This window comes from Dama dama, chromosome 20, assembly GCF_033118175.1.
Source record: "Dama dama isolate Ldn47 chromosome 20, ASM3311817v1, whole genome shotgun sequence".
Classification (NCBI taxonomy): domain Eukaryota; kingdom Metazoa; phylum Chordata; class Mammalia; order Artiodactyla; family Cervidae; genus Dama; species Dama dama.
In genome coordinates this window covers 80,785,481-80,811,365 of record NC_083700.1, presented here as the reverse complement: position 1 = coordinate 80,811,365, position 25,885 = coordinate 80,785,481, and the positions used below count along the sequence as shown (strand labels likewise).

Below are 25,885 nucleotides of genomic sequence, written 5' to 3'. Positions count from 1 at the left end.
ATGTGAGGATCACTGAACATCTGCTGTATGGTAGACACTAAGGAGGTTCATGACATTGTATAGGAGACAGGGATCAAGACCATCCCCAAGAAAAAGAAATGCAAAAAAGCAAAATGGCTTCTGAGGAGGCCTTGCAAATAGCTGTGAAAAGAAGAGAAGTGAAGGAGAAAAGGAAAGATATACCCACATTTGAATACAGAGTTCCAAAGAATAGCAAGGAGGGATAAGAAAGCCTTCCTCAGTGATCAATGCAAAGAAATAGAGGCAAACAATTGAATGGGAAAGACTAGAGATCTCTTCAAGAACACTAGGGACACCAAAAGAACATTTCATGCAAAGATGGGCTCAATGAAGGACAGAAATGGTATGGACTTAAGAGAAGCAGAAAATAATAAGAGGTGGCAAGAGTACACAGAGGAACTATACAAAAAAGATCTTCACAACCCAGATAATCACAATGGTGTGATCACTCACCTAGAGACAGACAACCTAGAATATGAAGTCAAGTGGGCCTTAGGAAGCATCACTATGAAAAAACACTAGTGGAGGTGATGGAATCCCAGTTGAGCTATTTCAAATTCTAAAACATGATGCTGTGAAAGTGCTGCACTCAATATGCCAGCAAATTTGGAAAACTCAGCAGTGGCCACAGGACTGGAAAAGGTCAGTTTTCATTCCAATTCCAAAGAAAGGCAATGCCAAAAAAAAATGTTCAAACTACCGCACAATTGCACTCATCTCAGGCTTCAACAGTATGTGATCCGTGAGCTTTCAGGTATTCAAGCTGGTTTTAGAAAAGGCAAAAGAACCAGAGATCAAATTGCCAACATCCACTGGATCATCAAAAAAGAAAGAGAGTTCCAGAAAAACATCTATTTCTGCTTTGTTGACTATGCCAAAGTCTTTGACAGTGTGGATCACTACAAACTGTGGAAAATTCTTAAAGAGATGGCAATCCCAGACCACCTGACCTGCCTCTTGAGAAATCTGTATGCAGGTCAGGAAGCAACAGTTAGAACTGGACATGGAACAACAGACTGGTTCCAAATAGGGAAAGGAGTACGTCAAGGCTATATATTGTCACCCTGCTTATTTAACTTCTATGCAGAGTACATCATGAGAAACACTGGGCTGGAAGAAGCACAAGCTGGAATCAAGATTGCCGGAAGAAATATCAATAACCTCAGATATGCAGATGACACCACCTTTATGACAGAAAGTGAAGAAGAACTACAGAGCCTCTTGATGAAAGTGAAAGAGGAGAGTGAAAAAGTTAGCTTAAAGTTCAACATTCAGAAAACTAAGATCATGGCATCTGGTCCCATCACTTCATGGCAAATAGATGGGGAAACAGTGGAAACAGTGTCAGACTTTATTTTTCTGGGCTCTAAAATCACTACAGATGGTGACTGCAGCTATGAAATTAAAAGACGCTCACTCCTTGGAAAAAAAGTTATGAGCAACCTAGACAGCTTATTCAAAAGCAGAGACATTACTTTGCCAATAAAGTCTGTCTTGTCAACGCTATGGTTTTTCCAGTAGTCATGTTTGGATGTGAGAGTTGGACTGTGAAGAAAGCTGAGTACTGAAAAATTGATGCTTTTGAACTGTGGTGTTGGAGAAGACTCTTGAGAGTCCCTTGGACTGCAAGGAGATCCAACCAGTCCATCCTAAAGGAAATCAATCCTGAGTATTCATTGGTAGGACTGATCTTGAAGCTGAAACTCCAATTCTTTGGCCACCTGATGGGAAGAACTGGCTCATTTGAAAGACCCTGATGCTGGGAAAGATTGAAGAGGGGAGGAGATGGGGATGAAATGGTTGGATGGCATCACCAACCCAATGGACATGAGTTTGAGCAAGCTTTGGTAGTTGGTGATGGACAGGGAGGCCTAGTATGCTGCAGTCCATCAGGTTGCAAAGAGCTGGATATGACTGAGTGACTGAACTGAACTGAGGGTGCTTTTCATACACACATAATCTCCTTTATTGTCACAAAAGTCTTCTGTGCTATTGTCCCCCATTTAACAGAAGACAAATGAAAAATCATGCAGATTATCTACTTGTTCACATTACTGAAGTAGACAGCAATATGAATAATGTGAAATTCCAAATGGTTGCCTATATATCTTTTTTCATAATTATGCTTTTTGTGTTTTAGCTTATTGCTTCCAGGGTCTAAAATTTTATTTTATTTTTAATTGTGGTTGCAGTTACAAAACGTTAAATTTACCATCTTAAACATTTTAAAATATTCAGTTGTGAAAGTGAAGTGAAAGTCGCTCAGTCATGTCCAATTCTTTGCAACCCCATGGACTATACAATCCATGGAATTCTCCAGGCCAGAATACTGGAGTGGGTAGCCATTCCCTTCTTACTGTTTCCCAACAGATCTCCAAAACTTTTCATTTTACAAAACTGAAACTCAACACTTAATATCCCCTCCCTGTCCACTCTTGTACTTCATATTTTTATGATGGACTACTCTAGAATTCCTCATGTGAATGAAATAATCAATATTGAATCTTTGTAACTGGTTTACTTCACTTAGTATACTATCCTAAAAGTACTTCCATATTGTAGCATATGACAGGATCTTCCTTTTTGAGGTTGCAAAATATTGCATTGATCCTCGGATACAGAGGGCTTCACAACAAGTTACACTTGGATTTTCAACTATGTGTAAGTGCCCCTAGCCCCCATGTTAATCAAGGATCAACTGCACTGGTTTATTTTTCTGCATAAACATATCTATAATAATGTTTAATTTATAATTTAGGCACAGTAAGAGATTAAAAATAGTAATAACACAATAGAAAAATTATAATAATATACTGAAATATAAGCTATAGGGTTGTATTTTTCCTCTCTCCAAATATCTTATTGTACAAATTTATTACCTTTTCCATCTTATCTAAGCACTCACCAGGTGCTGCAACTACAACTTTTGTCATTTGAGATGCAACAGCAAAACTAGCACAAATTTCTCTTTCCTTCTTTACACAATTACAGTAATATTAATTCTTACAGTAATAGTCATTCATCCATTCTTAAGAATGAATAGTCCTAAGTCGATCACAGGAACATCAGCATAAGGACTTTTTTCTTTCCTTATTATGTAGAGAACTTTCACCTTTTCACTTAAAGGAAGCACTTTATAGCTTCTCTCTAGTGTATCAAAAGGCCAGCAGCATTATTCCAAGGGCTGTTATTACTTAAAATAGGGTCACTGGAACATCAGCACTGCAATACTACCGCCAGCTATCTGATAACCTTAGATGGGTTCTATGTGGGTAGTGGATGGGAGATGCTGAACAAAGGGATTGTTCAAATGACATGACAGAGCAAGACACTTGAGATTTCATCACACTAGTCAGAACTGCATGAAATCTAAAACTTACAAGTTGTTTCTCTCTAGAATCTTCCATTTACTATTTTTGGATTGAGGTTGACCATGGGTGTTTAAAACTGTGGAAAGTTAAATTGTGATTTAGGGGGAGACGATTGTAATTTTTTAAGTTCTAATAAGAGAAAAGTGGTATCTTGTCACATAACTTTCAATGTTGTTTACTGAGATCATAATACTTCTGTTTGCAAATTATTCTTCATGCTGAATCATGTCTGGATTTATAAATAAAATGTAAAAGATGGCTGTGGAGTTGAAATTTTGAAACAACAATAGACAAATCTGAAAGCAAGTCACCATGGAAAAGGCCCTTGGGCAACCTTGAGGGAAGGGTGCAGTAGAACTTTTTCTGTGCTTCCATTAAGGCCTCTGTCCCTTCCTGAAACCCCATCCCCTGCTGTGCTCTAGATGGAGGGGTGGAGTGGCCTAAGAAAATGAGGATCTTCTAGGTAGAAGTAGATGATGGCCCCTGCACAACCCCTTCTATTAGAAATTCATTTTTAGGAAATGCTGTTGAAGTAGATGGTGGCACCTTTATATCCAAGGTTCCCAAAGAGGAAATCATCTGCAGGAGTTGGGCTGCAGGCGTTGGGACCAGACATGTGGGTCCACAGGGACCTCACTCAGCAGACTGTTGGAAAGAATCTGGCAGTGCAAGTGACTAAGGGTGAATGCCTTAGTGGCTTGAGTCATGCTGGCAGAACACCACCTCCTATTTATGCTTAATGATGTCATTCTTTCTTTATTCACACATCTCCAATATATTTATTTTTAATTTCTCTTTTAGATTGTTCTAGTAGCTTTACTTCTTCAGGAGTGTATACATTGTATTTCAACGGTATTGCATTTCCTCACATGTATAATTCTCGCTCAAGGAATTGTTACTCATGTGACCTGGCTTGTAGGGGGCGAGGGTGTCTCTATTTGGGGAAACTCCATTTGGTTGCCTCTGCTCGGGTACTGTTTTGAGTCCCCTGACTCTAGATAAGACCGTTTTTTATGTTTGTGGATTGATTTGAATTTTGCTACTTTCGGAATGCAGGTTCCACATGTTATGTGGTACAACAGACCTGAGGTTCCAATTATATGATTCCAGTCTGGGAGGACTAACTCTCTCTTCTTGCTGAGAACCTGGGTGAGTGGAAGGACACTCAGATTCCTGTTTGTGGATGGCAGCTTAATCCTGACTCCAGCCCCAGGCCCTCATTAAATGCCAGACCTGTGGTCTTTTAAACACCAGCCTCTACAGTCTGTCTCTGGTCCTCTTGAGGACTACATAACCTCAGCTACTCCTCTGTATCTGACACCTAGGGAATTCCCTCTTCTTGCCTTTTTAAAAATTATTATTATTTCTTTACTTTTGGTCCTAGTTGCAGCACTCAAGATCTTGCATTGTGGGCCTTGGGCTTTTCTCTAGTTGAGGGGATCAGGCTTAGTTGCCCTGTGGCATGTGGGATCCTAGCTTCCTGACCAGGTGAAGACTGGCTTCATCTTCCCAGAAGGATAAAGGAAGAAGATTGTTTCATTGATCTTGTTCCAGACTAGACTGGGCCTCAGTTGTCAGATTTGGAGCTGGTGGTGTATCCAGCACAGGAGCAGAATTGTTCCTAGATCAGAATGACGACAGTAGATCTGAAGGCTTCAGTCCAGGAGCTGGGAAAAGAGGCAGTGCTCTTGGGAGAAGCAGCAGAGGCCCCAGGCTTCCAGCTGAAACCAGCAGAGTCCCAGCCAGTGGGCATGTCCTGGGAGGAAGAAGTTCAGAATATACACCCAGGTCTACAAGAGCTGCTGAGCAGGAATACCCACAAAGTACCTAAGCCTGTATGTGAGAGGGTGGTACCTACTTACCAGATCCTAGCCCCTCCTGAGCAAACAAACATCAAAGACTGGACAGCGGCATCTGAGTTCATCTTGCCTGAGTCCCAGAGTTTGCTGACATTTGAGGAAGTGGCCATATACTTATCCCAGGAAGAATGGCAGCTACTGGATCCCACTCAGAAGGCCCTCTACAATGACGTAATGCACGAAAACTATGAGACTGTCATCTCTGTAGAATTATTTGTGCTCCCCAAACCTAAAGTGATCTCCTTTTTAGAGCAAGGGGAAGAGCCATATATTCAAGGATCTCCAGTGTTCAAAGACAATCCTGGAGCACTGCTTTCAGAGATAAAGCTGAAAAATGACATGGAAAATCATCAACCTATGTGTCTTTCTGACTTAGAAATACAAGCACCAGGAGACATAGTATCAAAAAATCCAGTGTGAATGTTCATCAGAAACAACAGGCAAAGAAAATCATGATGATTTGCATAGGCTGAGGAAATGGCACCAAGATTTTCCAGTGAAGGAAAGAAAGAAACTTTTCAACTGGTGGGAAGAAGAGCTGCTGAAATTTATGGAGCTTCATAAGAAAGAAAGTGAAACAGAGAAGCCTTTTAAATGTCGGGAATGTGGAAAAAGCTTCAGAGTTAGCTCTGATCTTATTAAACACCAAAGAATTTGTCAGGGGACCTTTGACTTTAAGGAATCCAATATGTTGCCATTTCTCAAGGATTCTCTGTTCCTTATCAGTTCCTATTCTGGGAACGAATGAAACAGCACACACACTGTTCCCAGGACTGAGGTCATAGGATGAGACTTGTATGAATCCCCTTCAATGACTCTAATCAGTGTCAGCGACCTTGTATGTATTCAGTTCACTTCAGTTCAGTTCAGTCACTCAGTCGTGTCCGACTGTTTGCCACCCCATGAATTGCAGCACGCCAGGCCTCCCTGTCCATCACAAACTCCCAGAGTTTACTCAAACACATGTCCATCGAGTCGGTGATGCCATCCAGCCATCTCATCCTCTGTCGTCCCCTTCTCCTCCTGCCCCCAATCCCTCCCAGCATCAGGGTCTTTTCCAATGAGTCAGCTCTTCGCATGAGGTGGCCAAAGTACTGGAGTTTCAGCTTCAGCATCAGTCCTTCCAATGAACACCCAGGATGGATCTCCTTTAGGATGGACTGGCTGGATCTCCTTGCAGTCCAAGGGACTCTCAAGAGTCTTCTCCAACACCACAGTTCAAAAGCATCAATTCTAGACTATCCATATTGTGACTATTGATAAAATTTCATCCTATGTAATAGCTGAGTAAACATCTTACTAAAGATATATAAGCCTGCATTTCTGCTAATAAAATACCCTTGCTCCATCAGAGCTTGGGTCCCCATGTCTGTCTTTTTCTTTCTCTCTCTCTCTCTTTCTCTCTTTCACTTTCTTATCATTGACTCCAGACCACCAGGTTTCGGTCCATTAAAGGACCTCAACAAGAATTCACACTGGTGCTCGCTTCGGCAGCACATATACTAAAATTGTAACGATACAGAGAAGATTAGCATGGCCCCTGCGCAAGGATGACACGCAAATTCATGAAGCGTTCCATATTTTTAAATCTTTATAAAATGAAAAAAAAAAAAAAAAGAATCGACACTGAAGAGAAACCATATAAATGTCAACAGTGTGATAAGTGGTTTAGATGGAGATCAGACCTTAATAAGCACTTAACAACACACCAAGGAGTAAAACCATATAAATGCTCCTGGTGTGGGAAAAGCTTCAGTCAAAATTCACATCTCCACACACATCAAAGAACTCACACAACAGAGAAGCCCTTTACACGTCATGAATGTGGAAAAAAATTCAGTCAAAATTCACACCTTATTAAACACCAGAGAACCCATCTATAACACATGCAAGCTTCAGTAAATGCTCAAGACTTTGACACCAGAATTGACACCAATGAAGAAAAGCTTATCCAGTGTTCTTAGTCTAAAAAATTTACCAAGCACAGTTTAACCCTAAAGTTTATGAAACATTTCAAAATTAAGAAACATAAAAAATTTTTTACCAGTGGAAAATTTGGTGATGTAAACATCATGTCTCACAGAAAGAAATTAGGGTTGACTGTGAGAGGAAACAGTAGTAGTTAGTTGTACTACTTACTGTTTTTACTTAGAACTATCACTGAATTCCTTAGGAAAATAGGTGTTGTAAGAACCTGGGTAAGGGAAAAAGCTTTTGCAATTGTAGCTGACAAAATAGCAACACCAGCTTCAAATAGCAGATGCTGTCACGAGTCACCAGTCTTCTGTGGTCACAGAGGTAAATATTGTTTTTCGTTGATCTTCCAGCCACTATTAAGCACATATGATAGAAACATTTGTAGCGTAGTTTTCCAAAATAAAAAGCAGTAATATATGTGTTTCATTACATACATTGTCTTCCAGGTAGCCAACTTAGCAGTTTCAATAGTCTTCTCAGGCAGAAATTAATTTCAATATAAAGTTTTCCAGAGGTGGGAGGGGGATCAGGACGGGGAATACATGTAAATCCATGGCTGATTCATGTCAATGTATGACAAAAACCCCTACAATATTGTAAAAAAAAAATAATAATTCTATAAGAGCTTTATTCAGTTGGATAGTTTCAAAAATAAATAAATAAATAAAGTTTTCCAGAAACAAACAAACAAAACAAACAAACAAAAAAAAACCCAGGTCCTCTGCACTGGAAGGCAAGTTCTTAACCACTGGATCACCAGGGAACTCCCTTTTTCTTTCCTTTAAGACATGTATTCTTAAACTATTTGAACACTCAAGTATTTTAAATAATATTCTGTCTAGTATTACTATGTTTTAGGCATGGAAGGGAGTGCTTTAGCATGTTCTTCATCTACCATCTTGACCTAAAATTTAATAGAAGTTATTTTTAATAAAATACATTTTTTAGTGTTAATTTTGTAAATAATCTATTTTCTCACTCTCTTGTTTTTCTAGCAGATTTAAGATGCTTCTCTTTTTCTTCTTTTTAGATGTACAACCATATGATATGTAAACAATGAGTTTTGGAAACTCCTTTTTATTAATTACATGTTTAAATTCCATCCTTTTCTAATTGCATTGACAGGAAATTCTAGAACCATATCCAATGATAATGGTGCTCTCAGACCTCCACTTGTATCTGACTTTATTAGAAATGTCTTTAGTGTGTTTTAGCATTAAACATATTCTGGCTTTGGGTTTGAGAAATGTTGTCCTCATGATAAAGGAACACCCCTACATTTTCATTTTATTAACAGGTTTGTAAGAAATGGGTGGAGGAATTTTATGAAATGCATTTTCAACATTCCAAAAGGCAATCAGATTGTTTTTGTCTTTTGACTTATTTAAAATAATTTAAAATTAAATTATATGGTCAAATTTCCTAATATGTTACCATCCTTAATTTCTTGATTCATGAAATGGACCTCCCTAGGTCTTGGTGTTTTACTCTTTTAATGTATTTCTGGCTTGATTTGAGATATATATATTACATGGTGGCTCAGGTGGTAAAGCGTCTGCCTACAATGCGGGAGACCTGTGTTCAATCCCTGGTTTGGAAAGATCTCCTGGAGAAGGAAATGGCAACCCACTCCAGTATTCTTGCCTGGAAAATTCCATGGACAGAGGAGCCTGGTAGGCTACAGTCCATGGGGTTGCAAAGAGTCAGACACGACTGAACAAATATAAAATTTATTGTGGAGATATATGTTTTTAGACTTTTTTTTTTCTTTTTCATTTCTTTCAGAAGTAAAATGTGTAGCTTTGTTTTTGTTAGTTTACAAGATTAACGATTTACTGATTTTAAAAAATGAATTAAGATATTTTCTACATATCTCTGCTCTTGAATACTTTAAACAGCATCAGAAATATCTGTTTGTTCAGTATTTGAAAGATTCATATGAAATGATCTGGGACCAGGGTGTTTGAGAATAATTTTCTTAATTTCTTCTATGTCACTAGCTTTTTTAAGTTTTATATCTCTTTCTAATCTAATTTTGGTAAGATATTTTCATAGAAAAGCATCAACTTTATTTAAATTTTCAAAGAAACTAATCATAATAGTGCATAATAGTCTCACACATCTTTCCTTCCTCTGTATATGGGGCGAGTTTCTCTTTGGCATAATTTTGTATTGTTGTGCTTTTTCCTCCTGTTTCTCCTTTAAAGGAAGTACCAATGTAAGGTATAGTTCGGGCAGAGGCAGAAAAGGAAAGACGACCTCACTGGAAATAGGTTACCTTTATTCAGGCAAGGAGGGGTGACAGTAGGCCTAATGACCAGGCTGAACTCCAGAGGGATCAGGGAGGCGCCATATTTATAGGGAGGTTTGTGGAAGCGATAAGGGAAACTTTAATCAGGCGAGATGTTTTGGGTATTCTTTAGTTTAGATGGCATTTGTAGTTGGGCAGGGGGTGATAAGTCTTCCGGGCAGGTGTAGGGGGTGGAAGGTTTCTGGACAGGGGATGATAAGTCCCAGATAGATACAACTGGCCTGGAGCATTAGGGCAGGACCTAAAGTTGGGTTTTGTTTTCTCCAAAGTTAGATGATTCAGCAAGGGCCTTTGAGACTGTTGTTTTCTCTTCTAGGCCCAAAGACTCCTTCAAGCAACATCCACATTCTTCAGCAATCCAGCTTTTAAAGTTACAAAGTTACAGCTTTTAGAGTTGTGTTGTTTTTGTTTTCTTGACATTAATTTCTGCTCTTACCTTCAGTTCAGTTCAGTTCAGTTCAGTCGCTCAGTCATGTCCGACTTTTTGCGACCCCATGAATCGCAGCACGCCAGGCCTCCCTGTCCATCACCAACTCCCAGAGTTTACTCAAACACATGCTCTTACCTTACTGTCTTCTTATTCTGCTTTTTTGAGATTTGTTTTATTTTTTCTAGCTTCTTGAAATAGTAATAGGTGAGTCCTTGAATACTTTATTTTTATTTTTTGCTTTGGTCACACCATGGGGCATGCAGGACCTTAGTTCTCCAACTAGGAGCCAAACTCATGATCCCTGCTTTGGAAGTGCAGGGTCTTAACCCCTGGACTGCCCAGGGATTCCCCTTCATGTATTTTTTCTTTAATGACAGTTAACATAACTGGACTTTCCTGTGAAGTAGGGGATATGCACCTTCTGTTGAATTTCAGGATAACATTCACTGGAGATAGCCTTTGGGATTTATTATATTTATTATAAGTACTTTCCAGAAAACTTTGGTACCTTAAACCCAAGAGACAAGATAAGAACACTTGGTGAGATTTGAATATGCAGAAACTGGACATGAAAACATTGTAATAACTGAGGGAAAACAGTAAGAAATTCTCAGATATAAAGAAAGATTAGGGATATTGTCTAGCTGGAAGGTATGGCAATAGGTTGGTGGCAGACATTTGGAGGGGCTTTCCTGGTGGCTTCTGGAGGAGGAAATAGCAACCCACTGCAGTATTCTTGCCTGGAAAATCCCATGGACAGAGGAGCCTCGTGGTCTACTGTCTACGGTTCGCAAAAGGTCAGACACGACTGAGCGACTCACCACTGGTGACTCAGTGGTAAAGAACTAGCTTGCAATGCAGGAGCTGCTGGAGAAATAGGTTGGATCCCTAGGTGAGGAAGATCCCCTGGAGGAAAGCACCAGAATCCCACCCAGTATTCTTGCCATGGGCAGAGGAGCCTGGCGGGCTACAGTCCACAGAGTCGGAAAGAGCCACACATGACTGAAGCGACAGCACACACATAGACGTTTGGAAGCAAGATCACGTTGGAGCTTGAATCCAAAGCTAAAGTTGAGAGAATTTCTGTAGGCTGAGCAGAGTCCTTTTGGGGCATTTTTTGTAGTAGAATGCCACAGGCTCAGAAGGGGTTCTGGCTGATACTAGAACTAGGGTGCCAGATGCAGTGGGTGGAGCAGGATTCCAGGGACGACTGCACGATCAGAAATCAAGTCAGGTGGCATGAATGGATGAACAGGGTTCAGAAGATCAGGGCAGAGAAGCAGGATTGAAGTGGTATGCATGAAAGTAATCACAGAAGTCCTCAGTGTTCTAAGGGAGTGGAGGGAAGAGAGAAGAGTCAAGGATGAAACTGTATATAAAGGGATTTAAAGAGAGGAGCCTGAGAGAGGGATCTAGAGGAGGAGACCATGGAGAGCAGTCATGGAAACCGAGGGGCAGAACCATGCTGAGCTACAAGGAAGCAAAGCTGAACATGGGTGAAGGAGGGTGGGGTGGAGGTGAAGACGCCCCTTTCTAGAGGATGCCCTCACTGCTAATACTAAACTAGTGAGGGCTAGACAGCCAAATGGAAGCACTGGTGGGAAGTAAATTCTGAAGACAATGGACCCTTCACCCTTCAGATCTTTTCATTTTACTCACAATTAACGAACAAAATTAATTAGAGAATTGTTGTTGCTGTTGTTGGGACTAGGAGGTCAAACTTCACCTTACCTGTCTGGGTAGCATGTGTTCAGCGGAAGGTATTAACTGATGTCTTTTGTCAAGGAGAAGTCAGCCTGAAAAAATAAAACCAACCAAGGAGGTGTCCTAATTTTAGAAAAATTTGCTACAAATTTATTTTAAACAGAGGTTTGTAAGAGTACTAAAATATTATTTGATTTCAAAGATTGTAGATATACTGAACTTTTCAATGATATTGTCTGGTGAATGTATACTCCTCGGTTCTGTCTGGTCACAACAAAGATTTGGAGTGACGGACATTAACGCCCTCAGCGTGTCACAGCTCTCGGGTCTTGGACAGACCGTGTTATAGCTATCAGGCCTCCAAGGGACCGTGTTATAGCTCTTAGACAAATCAGTGTTACAGCTCCGTTTTACAGCTCTATTTTATTTAGATAATAACAGGAAAATCCATCCTCAAGCCATGAGGCCATGTCGACCCAAAGACGTGAAGAGAAGAGTGCCCCAGTGCACAGGAGAGAGAGAGAGAGAGACCCCAGCTCTTTGGCTCCTCTTTTTATATGTCCCCCTCCACACCCCGGGCCTGCCCTATGTAAATTGGGTTAGCCAGGAATGTTGTTTGTTCTACCTGAGGTCCTCACTCTGGTCCTCGGACCTTCCTTTGTTCTATTTTCATGGGCTTTTCTCTTCCTTATCTTTTAGCCACCACCGTTCTGGACTCCTTTTCCCTATTCTAACTACCTAACAATATGATGTGCAAAAAATGCCTTGCAGGCCCTCAATCAATGTTAGTTATCCGCCCCCCCCCCCCCCCCAACCACCTCCCACTCCCAATGCAAATCTATGCAAGTCAGGCCTGGTGTTTGTTCAGAGGGAGCTATGTTCTCCCACTTAGAAATTAGATTAAGTCTTCTTGTCTGGGGCCAGATGCCTCCGTGTCTCTCCTAACCAGAGGCTGTGAGCTGGCCAGTGTTGACCTTTCCAACACACATCAGCATTCACCCCTTCTGGGCTTGCTCATTTTACCTGATGTCTTGTAACAGGATAATCATTTTGGAAGCTTCTGAGCAGATCTCCTCTCCTGAAGGGCTATGGAAAAAGTCACCCATGCAGTCCTCTGTGACTTATCTACCAGCAAATTTTCACACTGGCCATGGTGGGCTCTGGGACAAAAAGGGAAGCCTAACCAGATTTTAGACACCTATGTAGCCCCATAATTGTGTCAAGGCTATGCCTTGGCCAGAAGGAGAGGAAAGATGGAGGGGAGAGTAGAAAGGGCTTCCTCTGGGGTCAGTGATGAAAAGTCAAAGCCTAGAGAACAGTGAGCATGCATTCAAATGACAATACAGTGCTATATGGTTATGAGAACAACAGTTTTCCCATTGCAAGATTTTTTTTTTTAGCATCCTGAGAAGCAACTGATCATGTCTGAGCCCATCCTCTATGAGCATCCACTCACTCTCCTCTCTCAGGTGTGCCACCTGACTTGAGAAAACTGAAACCATGTACAAGCACACGGTGACTATCTACAGTAACAGAATTATTCTATTCTATTCTCTGCATCAGCAAGAGTTGACTATTTCAGCTATCTTTTGCCCAGAGGATGAAAATTGAAACTATTGTTTGTTACTGGAAGTTTAAAAAAACATGATTTAAAAAATCATTCAGCTACTCAACACCTCAACAGAAAACCTCAACTGACAATTTACTTGCCAAGATTCTCTGAATCCTTGCTGCTTCTCCTGCTGTGGCCACGAATCTTAAACTCTTATTTCATGATCCGTACCCAATCCTAATCAAGCCCTTCCTTGAAAGCGCTTCTGATGCCTGATCCCAAAACCTTATAGACACCCTGACTTTGCATTTTCCTCTCAAAGACACTACTAAGATTCTATCTTACTGAAAAAAGAATGAAGTCAGTCTTGTCTTAATGACAGGTTGTCCTGGTGCTGTTTGGGGGAAAGGCAACATTTGACAATCTCTTCTGACATCTCCACCTCCCCACAAGTTCTGAAAGCCATTCAGAATTCAGACAAAGGTGATATGGGTTAGAGGTGCTCTAGTCAAGCAGAACAAAGACCTTAGTCTTACCTTCAGCATACACGGCCCAAGGTGATCCCCCCACTCTACATGTTTTTTCAATTGTGTTGCTGCTGCTGCTAATGCTCAGTCAGTTGTGTCTGACTCTTTGCAATCCCATGGACTATAGCCTTCCGAGATCCTATGTCCATGGAATTCTCCAGGCAGAAATACTGGAATGAGTTGCCATTTCCTATTCAGGGGATCTTCCTAACCCAGGGGTCAAACTTGCATCTCTGTGTCTCCTGCAATGGCAGGTGGGTTCTTTACCCCCAAGTCACCTGGGAAGACCTATTTAATGTATCATTGTCTACTATTTGTCAGATCAGAGGCCAGGCAATGGGAATTAAAAGCTGATGCTATATGGAGTCATCCTGTCTGCCTTTAGCCCACATCTCCTTAGTGAGAAAAGAGACATTTAAAGAGATAAAATGCATTCATTATATGCAATGATATTATGCAGAATAGCACTTCCTAAACAATGTGTGGTGAAAAAGAAATCTCCCTCCTCTAAATCCATTGTGGATCAATACTTTTGTAAAATGTCATTGTGTTCATTATGGCTGCTACAACATATTAGTGCAAATTGAGTGGCTTAAATCAACAGAAATGCATTCTCTGGCAGTTCTAGACACCAGACGTCTGAAACCAAGATGTTGGAAGGGATACACTCCTTTGGAAGTTTTACGGGAGGATCAGTTCTTGCTCCTTCCAGCTTCTTGTGGCTCCAAGTGCTCATTGGCTTGTGATCGTTGTTGTTGTTCAGTCACTAAGTCGTGTCTGACTCTTTGGGACCCCATGTGCTGCAGCACGCCAGGCTTTCTTGTCCTTCTCTATATCCCAAAGTTTGCTCAAACTCATGTCCATTGAGTCAGTTACACCATCCAACTATTTCATCCTCTGTCACCCCCTTGTCCTACTGCCCTCCATTTTTTCCACCATGAGGGTCTTTTCCAATGAGTTGGCTTTTTGCATCAGGTGGCCAAAGTATTGGAACTTCAGCTTCAGCATCATCTTGACTTGTGGTTGTATTACCTTAATCTCTTCCTCCAATATGTGTAACTCTCTCAAGAACTCTCAACATTGCATTTAGGGCTCACCTGGAAAATCCAGGATGATCTCATCTTGCCATGCTTAATTTAATCACATCAGCAAGACTTTTTCCAGATAAGGTCACATTCACAGGTTAGAAGTGAACCGTTGCTTCTTAACTCCAGATGACAGTGCTCTACAGTGCACCTTAATACCTTAATGCACTCTGCTATTGCTGACTCGATTTCAGTTGAACTTTGTTCTTTTAAAATAATTATTTATTATAATTTTCAAGTCAGAAACATTTTATTCTGATGTAATATCAATAACAGATATGCAGATGACACCATCCTTATGGCAGAAAGTGAAGAGGAACTAAAAAGCCTCTTGATGAGAGTGAAAGAGGAGAGTGAAAAACCTGGCTCAACATTCAGAAAACTAAGATTATGGCATCTGGTCCCATCACTTCATGGGAAATAGATGGGGAAACAGTGGAAACAGTGTCAGACTTTATTTTGGGGGGGCTCCAAAATCACTGCAGATGGTAATTGTAGCCATGAAATTAAAGGAAGCTTACTCCTTGGAAGGAAAGTTATGACCAACCTAGATAGCATATTAGAAAGCAGAGACATTACTTTGCCAACAAAGGTCCATCTAGTCAAGGCTATGGTTTTTCCAGTGGTCATGTATGGATGTGAGAGTTGGGCTGTGAAGAAAGCTGAGCGCCAAAGAATTGATGCTTTGAACTGTGGTGTTGGAGAAGACTCTTGAAAGTCCATTGGACTGCAAGGAGATCCAGCCAGTCCATCCTAAAGGAGATCAGTCCTGGGTGTTCATTGTAAGGACTGATGCTGAAGCTGAAACTCCAATACTTTGGCTACCTTATGTGAAGAGTTGACTCACTGGAAAAGACCCTGATGCTGGGAGGGATTGGGGTCAGGAGAAGAAGGGGACGACAGAGGATGAGATGGCTGGATGGCATCACTGACTCGATGGACATGAGTTTGAGTAAACTCCGGGTGTTGGTGATGGACAGGGAGGCCTGGCATGCTGCAATTCATGGGGTCGCAAAGAGTCAGACACGACTGAGCAACTGAACTGAACTGAACTGAATGACATGTAAAATTGTGTATAAGTTTAAGGTGTACATCTTCTCGGTTTCTCAATCTCTAAACTTCTACCTTAGTTTATCTATTCTCTTTTAACTTCTAATGGTAAAAATAATTGGTATGTATTTTAATTTAATTGAAGACATAAAGAGAGCTTGTATCTTTTTTATGGAGGCTTAGTCTCCATAAGAAACCACTTCTTTCTTTATCCTGCCTGATATCTCCTCATTTGATCCTATTTAAAAAAAACAAATTCACCACCTAAATCTTTGACCATAGCTTTGATCCTGACATCCCCCTGAAAATGGCCCTCAAGGGCACTGAGGTTCCAGTAAGTCATAATGGCTCACTTCTAACTCTGGAGTAAGAGTAAAAGATGGAGGCTCACTAGCCTACCTAAACATCTAAAAATTACAAAAATATCAAACTACTACAAATGTGCCTTCCTGCAGACATGAAATGACAAGTTCAAACTGTGAGTTCTCAGACCTCTCAGAGCTCCATATTAGAATATGGAGACAGGGAGAGGGTCATCTCTGGCCCACAATCCATTTCTTTCTCTTCCTGTTGTTGTTCAGTTGCTAGGTCGTGTCCAGCTCTTTGCAAGCCCATGGACCACAGCATGCCAAGCTTCACTGTCCTCCACCATCTTCCTGAGTTTGCTCAAATTCAGGTCCATTGAGTCAGTGATGCAATCTAAACATCTCATCCTCTGCCACCCCTTTCTTGTACCTTCAGTCTTTGCCAGCATCAGGGTCTTTTCCAGTGAGTCAGCTCTTCACATAAGGTGGCCAAAGTATTAGAGTTTCAGCTTCAGCAACAGTCAGGGGTTGACTGCCTTTTGCATTGACTGATGTGATCTCCCTGCAGTCCAAGGGACTCTCAAAAGTCTTCTCCAACACCACAATTTGAAACCATCAATTCTTTGGTCCTCAGCCTTCTTTGTGGTCCAACTCTCAGATCCATGCATGACTACTGGAAAAACCATAGCTCTCTTCCTACTGTCTGCTCATTCTTGAATTTGGAGGATTCTCATAATATGCAGATGGAGGTGGACATCCAAATAGGGGGGGAAGGGGCAGACTGTCTGTGTGGGCTGCTCCCTCAGCTCCTTGGACTCTTCTTGTGGATTGGGAGAGGGTCCAAGAGGTGAGGGGCTTTGAATAAACCAACAGGGCAAGGAATAGGATGAGGTGGAGTTTAAAGGCTGTGGTGGCCTCCGAGTTTGCTTGTGAACACATTGGGTTCTCGCTACATTTCTTCCTTGGGGAACTGTTATCTCTAGCCCTTGTGCTAAACACAAACTAAAATGAAACACAGGAGAGTAAGGGAACAAACACATAATCAAATACAACTCTAAAGTGAAGTAGAAAATAAGGGTAAAAGGAAAATTAAATTAAGAATAAAAAAAGGTAAATACTAGTAAAAGAAACAAAGCAAAAATTCGTGCTGGAAACCCCAAAAAGATATGATAAAGGATATTTAACATATATGATGTGAATGTTAAAACCAATACAAGAAGTTAAAAACATGAAAATAGAGGCAATAAAAGATATAGTGGGAAGAAAGTGAGCCCACAGCCCCAGCTCTTTCTTCCTGCAAGGAGAAGTAAGATAGAAAGCACTTAAAGATAAAAAATTAAAAACACAATTTATAAGTAGATCAGTAGGTGCACACAGAAGTGTTATGATCTTAGTAGACAACATCAAAAGTTATATAACAAGATAACAGTTTTTTCTTATTGTAACATGTTTTTAATTTTAATAATCCCCCCCAATCCAGTTTCACTTTCCATATTTTAGTTACCCATGGTCAACCTCAATTCAAAAATATTAAGTAGAAGATTCCAGCAAAAAACTATTCTTAAGTTTTAAATTTCATGCAGTTCTGACTAGTGTAATGAAATATCAAGTGTCCTGCTCTGTCGTGTCACTTGAATGATCCCATTGTCCATCATCTCCCATCCATTACCCACTTAGAACCCATCTAGGTTATCAGATAACTGGCTGCAGTACTGCAGTGCTGGTGTTCAAGTGATCCTATTTTATGTAATAATGGCCCTCAAATTAGAATAGTGCTGCTGGTCATTTGCATATGCCAAAGAGAAGCCATAAAGTGCTTCCTTTAAGTGAAAAGGTGAAAGCTCTCAACTTAATAAGGAAAGAAAAAAACCCATATGCTGAAGTTCCTAAGATCTACTTAGGAATATTCATTCTTAAGAATGGATGAATGAATATTACTGTAAGAATGAATATTATTGTAATTGTAAACAAGTAAAGAGAAATTTGTGCTAGTTTTGCTGTTGTGTCTTGAATTACAAAAGTTATAGCCACAGCACCTGGTAAGTGCTTAGATAAGATGGAAAAGGTAATAAATTTGTTCAATAAGATATTTGGAGACAGGAAGAAAAACACAATCCTATAACTTATAACATAGTCTATTGTTATAATTGTTCTATTGCATTATTAATTACTGTTGTTAATCATTTATTGTGCCTAAATTATAAATTAAACTTTATCACAGATATATTTATGCAGAAAAAAAATAAAACAGTGCAGTTGATCCTCGACTAACAAGGGGATTAGGGGCACTTCCACATAGTCGAAAATCTGAGCAGAATTTGTTGTCAAGCACTCTGTATTCAAGGTACCTCCATATCTGCAACTCCACATTCACAGATTCAACCAACCATGATTATGCATTACTGTAGTATTACTATTGAAAAACATCCATGTACAGGTTGATTGGTACAATTCAAACCAGTGTTGTTTAAGGCTTAAATGCATATATAGTGTTCGATACAGTTATTACAAACCAGGTCTGTCTGCGGGACTTGCAACAAACCAGGTCTGTTTGCGGGACTTGCAGCAAACCAAATGCTGAGATGCTGAGGTTTACAGCTGAGAGAGTTATTCACAAGCAGTCAAACAAGGAAAAAACAGAAATAATTCTCAAACCAACCCCAGAAGGCAAAGGATGGCATTAGGGGAGAAGAAAGGTGATTGGAGGCAGGGGAAAGTTGAAGGGAATCAATATTCTGTGCAGGTGCCTCTCAGTTAAAACTTCTGCATATTCAAAAGGGAGGTGCTCAGTCAATCTGAAGGTGGAACATTCTCTTCTTTGGATGCCTGTACAGTTATAGGGCTTCAATCAAGCCCCAGCTGGCTCAAACTGGACAGGAATTGACTCCAAGTTCCTGGAAAACAGGGGCTGCCCAGGTAGCTCAGTGGTAAAAATGTGGCTGCCAAGGCAGGAGTTGCAGGAGAGGTGGGTTCTATTCCTGGGCCAGGAGGATCCCCTGGAGAAGGAAATGTCAACCCACTCCAGTATTCTTGCCTGGAGAATACCATGAACAGAGGAGCCTTGGTGGGCTACAGTCCATGGGGTTTCAAAGAGTTGGACATGACAGCATGCATGTACACTTATGTAAAACAACTGAGCTGCATGAAACTGGGCAGGCAACTTACAAGCAAAGGTGTTTTAACAAGCTGTTCCTTTATGTATTTCTCTGGAAGACAGGTTCAAAGATTTCTATTAGTTTTCAGCTTCTGTTAACTCTATGGGGCCCAGTTTCACTATCTGCGGTTTCAGGTAGCCACCAGGAGTCTTGGAACACATTTCCCATGCATAAGGGGGGGACTACTGTGCACTCTTTGTTGGCAACCACAGGCAAGAAGCTGGCCCTCTCAGTCAAGGCAAACTAAATCACTAACAGTTTTTGAAAGGCATGTGGGTAACATTTAGCAAAAGCTGTAACATGTCCGTGGTCTTTGACCCATTAATTCCGCAGACCCATTAATTCTGTGACCGAGGGGGTAGGGCTGACAAATGATACATTCCTATTGTTGGTGAGGAAGAAATTTCCTCTACCTTTCTAGGTTCCTCTGGCCGTTCCAAGAATGAAATTGACAAATTACAGATTAACAGGAGAAAAGTGCAAACAAAAGTATCCTGTAGGCAGAGGAGCCTGACAGGCAACAGTCCACAGGGTCACAAAGAGTTGGACATGACTGAAGCCACTTGCATGCATATATGAGAGAGGCCTTTCCTGGTGGCTCAGTAGTGAAGAATCTGCCTGCCAATGCAGGAGATGTAAGAGACTCGTGTTCAATCTCTGGGTTAGGAAGATCTCCTGGAGAAGAAAATGGCAGCCCACTCCAGTATTCTTGCCTGGCAAATCCTATGGATGAGGAAGCCTGGCAGGCTACAGTCCATGGGGGTCACTAAAGAGTTGGACATGACTGAGCGACTAAAGAGCAACAACATACATGAGAGAAACCCAGAAAAGGGGAATAACTCACAAAAATGGCCAAAACCCTCAACTTAAATGACGACAAAGAGGATGTTAGGGGTATTGTACTGCGATTTCAAAGAGGGAGGAATGCAATTTATATGGAGAAAGAAAAGCAAATATTTGGTAAATAAATGTTTGCTGGATCCTGCAGAGACATGGGACACAGAGAAATTTGAACAGACTTTACTAGATTCCTCCCTGTATACACACTTAGTTCACACAATAGTTTTATCCATGGTGACAGCTCTCTTTCTGGAATAGGTCCTTTGTCTACATTCTTTAATGCAGTCAGAGGGGATGTCAAAATAAGACAGAAAGGGAGCTGGACATAATCTTTAAAAGAATGACATCGCCATTGAAGACACAACATAAAATGCTTAGAACCAACTAGGTCCAAGATGGTGCGCCATTGAAGACACAACATAAAATGCTTAGAACCAACTAGGTCCAAGATGGTGGACAAGTCAACTTCCACTAGACCTTGAACTTCAGTGTATGCTCATTGTAATACATCAACTGCCAAGTGACGCACTCACAGGTGCCATGACACTTCTGAGACCAACCATAAAAGGCCAAAAAGTGGGAGGTGACCCAATGCCAGGATATCTCCACCCCTTCTTCAAAGTACTTGGAATAATCCTCCTGCTTATTAAGTTACCCAATCCATAAAAATGAGCCATCCCATATTTGGGGCCTCTCACCTTCTGAGATGGCCCACACTCTGTGGAGTGTGTTTCTCCCAAGGCCACTCTCACTCTCTGAGACTGACAGCACACTGTCAGTGGAATGTGCATCTCTCTAAATAAACCTGCTTTCACTTTATTATGGGTCACTCTTGAATTCTTTCCTGTGTGAAGCTAAGGATCCATACCTGGCAGCCCATCCCAGGGACTGGCCTGGGACATAACCATCCACTCTTGCCCCACATTTTCCTGCAACAAAAGATTCTTCTTGGGCTTTTGGGCTTCAAAATTAATCAACCTAAATTAATAATGTCCAAAGGGCACATTTTAGGGTGGCACACTTCACCCTGCTTTATTATCCATAAAATTTTCTATCTTTGTATTTATATTGATTAGAAACTTAAAACAGTAAAATGTCTAGAGGAGGTAGGGGAAAGATTGACAAATTATGGTACATTTATTTGAGAAATTTTGCAGCAAATTAAAAAAAAATGAACTCAGTCTTGTCTTAACAATAGGTTGTCCTGGTGCCATTTGGGGGAAAGGCAACATTCAACAATCTCATCTGACATCTCCACCTCCCCACAAGTTCTGAAAGCCATTCGGATTTCAGACAAAGGTGATATGGGTTAGAGGTGCTCTGGTCAAGCAGATCTTAGACCTTAGTCTCATCTTCAGCATACATGACCATAAGTGATCCCCCTGGTCCCACATATATATTCAATGAATTGCTGCTGCGGCTACTTCTCAGTCACTCATTCGTTTCTAACTCTTCACCATCCCATGGAGCATAGCCCTCCAGGGTCTTCTGTCCATGGAATTTTCCAAGCAGGAATACTTGAGTGAGCAATTAAATTAATGGTCAAAAAGACTTTTAATGAAAAGGTAGCATTTATGAGGGGACATATGCAGAAATAAAGTTCATTGTGCTCTAAAATTATTATATTAAATTATATATATTTATATGTATATTAAATTACATTATAAGATATTTAACTCAAATCATTTTTTTTTAAAAATTAGTGTTCTAATAGCAGCTATGATGTTTCAGTGGTAAAGTAGGGGTTATTCCCCTTCCCTTTGTTATCCCCAAACTGGGTTCACTTCTTGATGGATGTCAACCAAACCAAAGATAAGGAGAAGGAAGGGCTTGTTACTTGCAGCAAGTAAAGAGACCATCGTAGATCCTTCCCAAAGCAGTGTCTCCAGGAACAGCAAAATTGGGGAAGTTTTAAGCTAAGGGTATATGCATACTCATTAAGGGACTTGAGCAGAAGAGAAGTCAGCAGAGAATTGGGCCAAAGGTTGACAGAGTCCCAAGCTCTAGTAGATTGAAGTCACAAAACTCAGGAAAGGTCAACATCATCATCCCTTTGCTGTTCTTCTTCAGTCTTTAAGTCATGTCCGATTCTTTGTGACACAATGGACTGTAGCACACTAGGCTTCCCTGTCCTTTGCCCTCTTCCGGAGCTTGCTCAAACTCATGTCCATTGAGTTGATGATGCCATCCAACAGTCTAAACCTCTGTCACTCCCCTTCTCCACCTGCCCTCAATCTTTCCCTGTATCAGGCTCTTTTCCAATGATTCAGCTCTTCACATGAGGTGGCCAAAGTGGACCTTCAGCTTCGTTATCAGGCCTTCCAGTGAATATTCTGGATTGATCTCATTGAGGATTGACTGGTTTGATCTCCTTTCAGTCCAAGAGACTTTCAAGAGTCATCATCCCTTAGGTTCCTGTTGATCTAGTGATTGAGCGCTGGAGGAAGTTTAAATTTCTGCAACAAAGCTTAAGAAAGTGCTTCAGGCTAATCTTTACTATTGAAATAGAACTGGGAATCTTTACAACTCATTTGTTATCTTTTCTTTTGTTACCTCTTGCCTGAAAACAGTACTTTTGTTCTTTCAAGAGCATTATTGCTGAGGCCATTTCAAGGGGAGCATTATGACCAGGCTTAGATCATAAAATATCTTAAGGTTTAACATGGTTTACCCAATATCAAGATTTAACTGTTTTGTTTTGTTTTGTTTTTCTTCTGAGGGCCCTCTAGCCTATCTACTTCCAATTCAGTCACTCAGTCGTGTCTGACTCTTTGCGACCCCAAGAACCACAGCACATCAGGCCTCCCTGTCCATCACAAACTCCCAGAGTTTACTCAAACTCATATCCATCGAGTAGGTGATGCCATCCAGTCATCTCATCCTCTGTCGTCCCCTTCTCCTCCTGCCACAAATCCCTCCCAGCATCAGGGTCTTTTCCAATGAGTCAACTCTTCACATGAGGTGGCCAAAGTATTAGAGTTTCAGCTTCAGCAACAGTCCTTCCAATGAACACCCAGGACTGATCTCCTTTAGGATGGACTGATTGAATCTCCTTGCAGTCCAAGGGACTCTCAAGAGTCTTCCCCAGCATCACAGTTCAAAAGCATCCATTTCTCAGCACTCAGGTTTCTTCACAGTCGAACTCTCACATTCATACATGACCACTGGAAAAACCATAGCCTTGACTAGATAGACCTTTGTTGGCAAAGTGATGTCTCTGCTTTTTAATATGCTATCTAGGTTGGCCATAACTTTCCTTCCAAGGAGTAAGTGTCTTTTAATTTCATGGCTGCAATCACCATCTGCAATGATTTTGAAGCCCATAAAAATAAAGTCTGACACTGTTTCCACTGTTTCCCCATCTATTTGCCATTAAGTGGTGGGACCAGATGCCATGATCTTAATTTTCTGAATGTTGAACTTTAACCTAACTTTTTCACTCTCCTCTTTCACTTTCATCAAGAGGCTGTTCAGTTCCTCTTCACTTTCTGCCATAAGGATGGTGTCATCTGCATATCTGAGGTTACTGATATTTCTCCCGGCAATCTTGATTCCAGCTTGTGTTTCTTCCAGCCCAGCGTTTCTCATAATGTACTCTGCATATAAATTAAACAAGCAGGGTGACAATATATAGCCTTGACGTACTCCTTTCCCTATTTGGAACCAGTCTGTTGTTCCATGTGCAGTTCTAACTGTTGCTTCCTGACCTGCATACAGGTTTCTCAAGAGGCAGGTCAGGTGGTCTGGTATTCCCATCTCTTTCAGAATTTTCCACAGTTTATTGTGATCCCCACAATCAAAGGCTTTGGCATAGCCAATAAAGCAGAAATAGATGTTTTTCTGGAACACTCTTGCTTTTCTGTTGATCCAGCAGATGTTGGCAATTTGATCTCTGGTTCCTCTGCCTTTTCCAAAACCAGCTTGAACATCTGGAAGTTCACAGTTCACGGATTGCTGAAGCCTGGCTTGGAGAATTTTGAGCATTACTTTACTAGCATGTGAGATGAGTGCAATTGTGTGATAGTTTGAGCATTCTTTGGCATTGCCTTTCTTTGGGATTGGAATGAAGACTGACCTTTTCCAGTCCTGTGGCCACTGCTGAGTCTTTCAAATTTGCTGGCATATTGAGTGCAGCAATTTCACAGCATCATCTTTTAGGATTTGAAATAGCTCAACTGGAATTCCATCACCTCCACTAACTTTGTTCGTAGTGATGCTTCCTAAGGCCCACTTGACTTCACATTCCAGGATGTCTGGCTCTAGGTGAGTGGGTATTTGGTATGATCAGTGTGTTCTCTTGGCAAAACTCTATTAGCCTTTGCCCTGCTTCATTCTGTACTCCAAGGTCAAATTTGCCTGTTACTCCAGGTGTTTCTTGACTTCCTACTCTTGCATTCCAGTCCCCTATAATGAAAAGGACATCTTTTTGGGGTGTTAGTTCTAAAGGTCTTGTAGGTCTTCATAGAATTGTTCAACTTCAGCGTTACTGGTTGGGACATAGGCTTTGATTACCATGATATTGAATGGTTTGCCTTTGAAACGAACAGAGATGAATCTGTCATTTTTGAGATCGCATCCAAGTACTGCATTTTGAACTCTTTTGTTGACCATAATGGCTACTCCATTTCTTCTAAGGGATTCCTGCCCACAGTAGTAGATATAATGGTCATCTGAGTTAAATTCACCCATTCCAGTCCATTTTAGTTTGCTGATTCCTGTAATGTTGACGTTCACTCTTGCCATCTACTGTTTGACCACTTTCAATTTGCCTTGATTCATGGACCTAACATTCCAGGTTCCTATGCAATATTGCTCTTTACATCATCAGGCCTTGCTTCTATCACCAGTCACATCCATGACTGGGTATTGTTTTTGCTCTGGCTCCATCCCTTCATTCTTTCTGGAGTTATTTCTCTTCCGATCTCCAGTAGCATATTGGGTGCCTACCACCCTGGGGAGTTCATCTTTCAATATCCTATCATTTTGCCTTTTCATACTGTTCATGGGGTTCTCAAGGCAAGAATACTGAAGTGGTTTGCCATTCCCTTCTCCAGTGGACCACATTCTGTCAGACCTCTCCACCATGACCCGTCCATCTTGGGTGGCCCCACACGAAATGGCTTAGTTTCACTGAGTTAGAGAAGGCTGTGGTCCGTGTGATCAGATTGGCTAGTTTTCTGTGATTATGGTTTCAGTGATTATCTACTTCCATTTCATGAGATAAACCTTCTAAGCCTCCTCGATTCATTTTCTACAGGTTCCCAGAGCATACAATGTACAGCATACAATTTTCATTTATAAGACTCACAATTCCTTCTTTAATGCCTGGCTTTCCCACTAATGGGCTTCCCTGGTGGCTCAGATGGCAAAGAATCTGCCTGCAATGCAAGAGACCCTGGTTTGATCCCTGAATTCAGAAGATCCCCTGGAGAAGGCGATCTTACCTAGAGAATTCCAGGGACAGAGGAGCCTGGCAGGCTCCATGGGTCACAAAGAGTTGGACATGACTGAGTGACTAAAACTTTCAGTACTTTTTCCCTCTTTGAGCATTAACTATATGAAGTCAAGGAGTATCTCTTAAAATAAAGAAGATATCCATACCCTTGGTATATAGTTAGCAACTTCTGTTGTTACAGTGATAGATGGACATCACTGTTTCTAACAGCCCAGGCTTTGCTGACTAACTAGGGAGTTTTAA

General features: G+C 41.0%; 1 non-coding gene and 1 pseudogene across 1 annotated transcript; both read left to right on the top strand.

Moving 5' to 3' along the window:
* The first annotated feature begins 5,023 nt into the window (after window positions 1-5,023).
* LOC133039979 (zinc finger protein 75A-like) lies at window positions 5,024-7,134 on the top strand (annotated as a pseudogene).
* On the top strand, window positions 6,730-6,836 carry LOC133041737 (U6 spliceosomal RNA). The gene has a single exon (XR_009689313.1). It is a non-coding gene; the product is annotated as a U6 spliceosomal RNA (small nuclear RNA).
* Window positions 7,135-25,885: the final 18,751 nt, after the last annotated feature.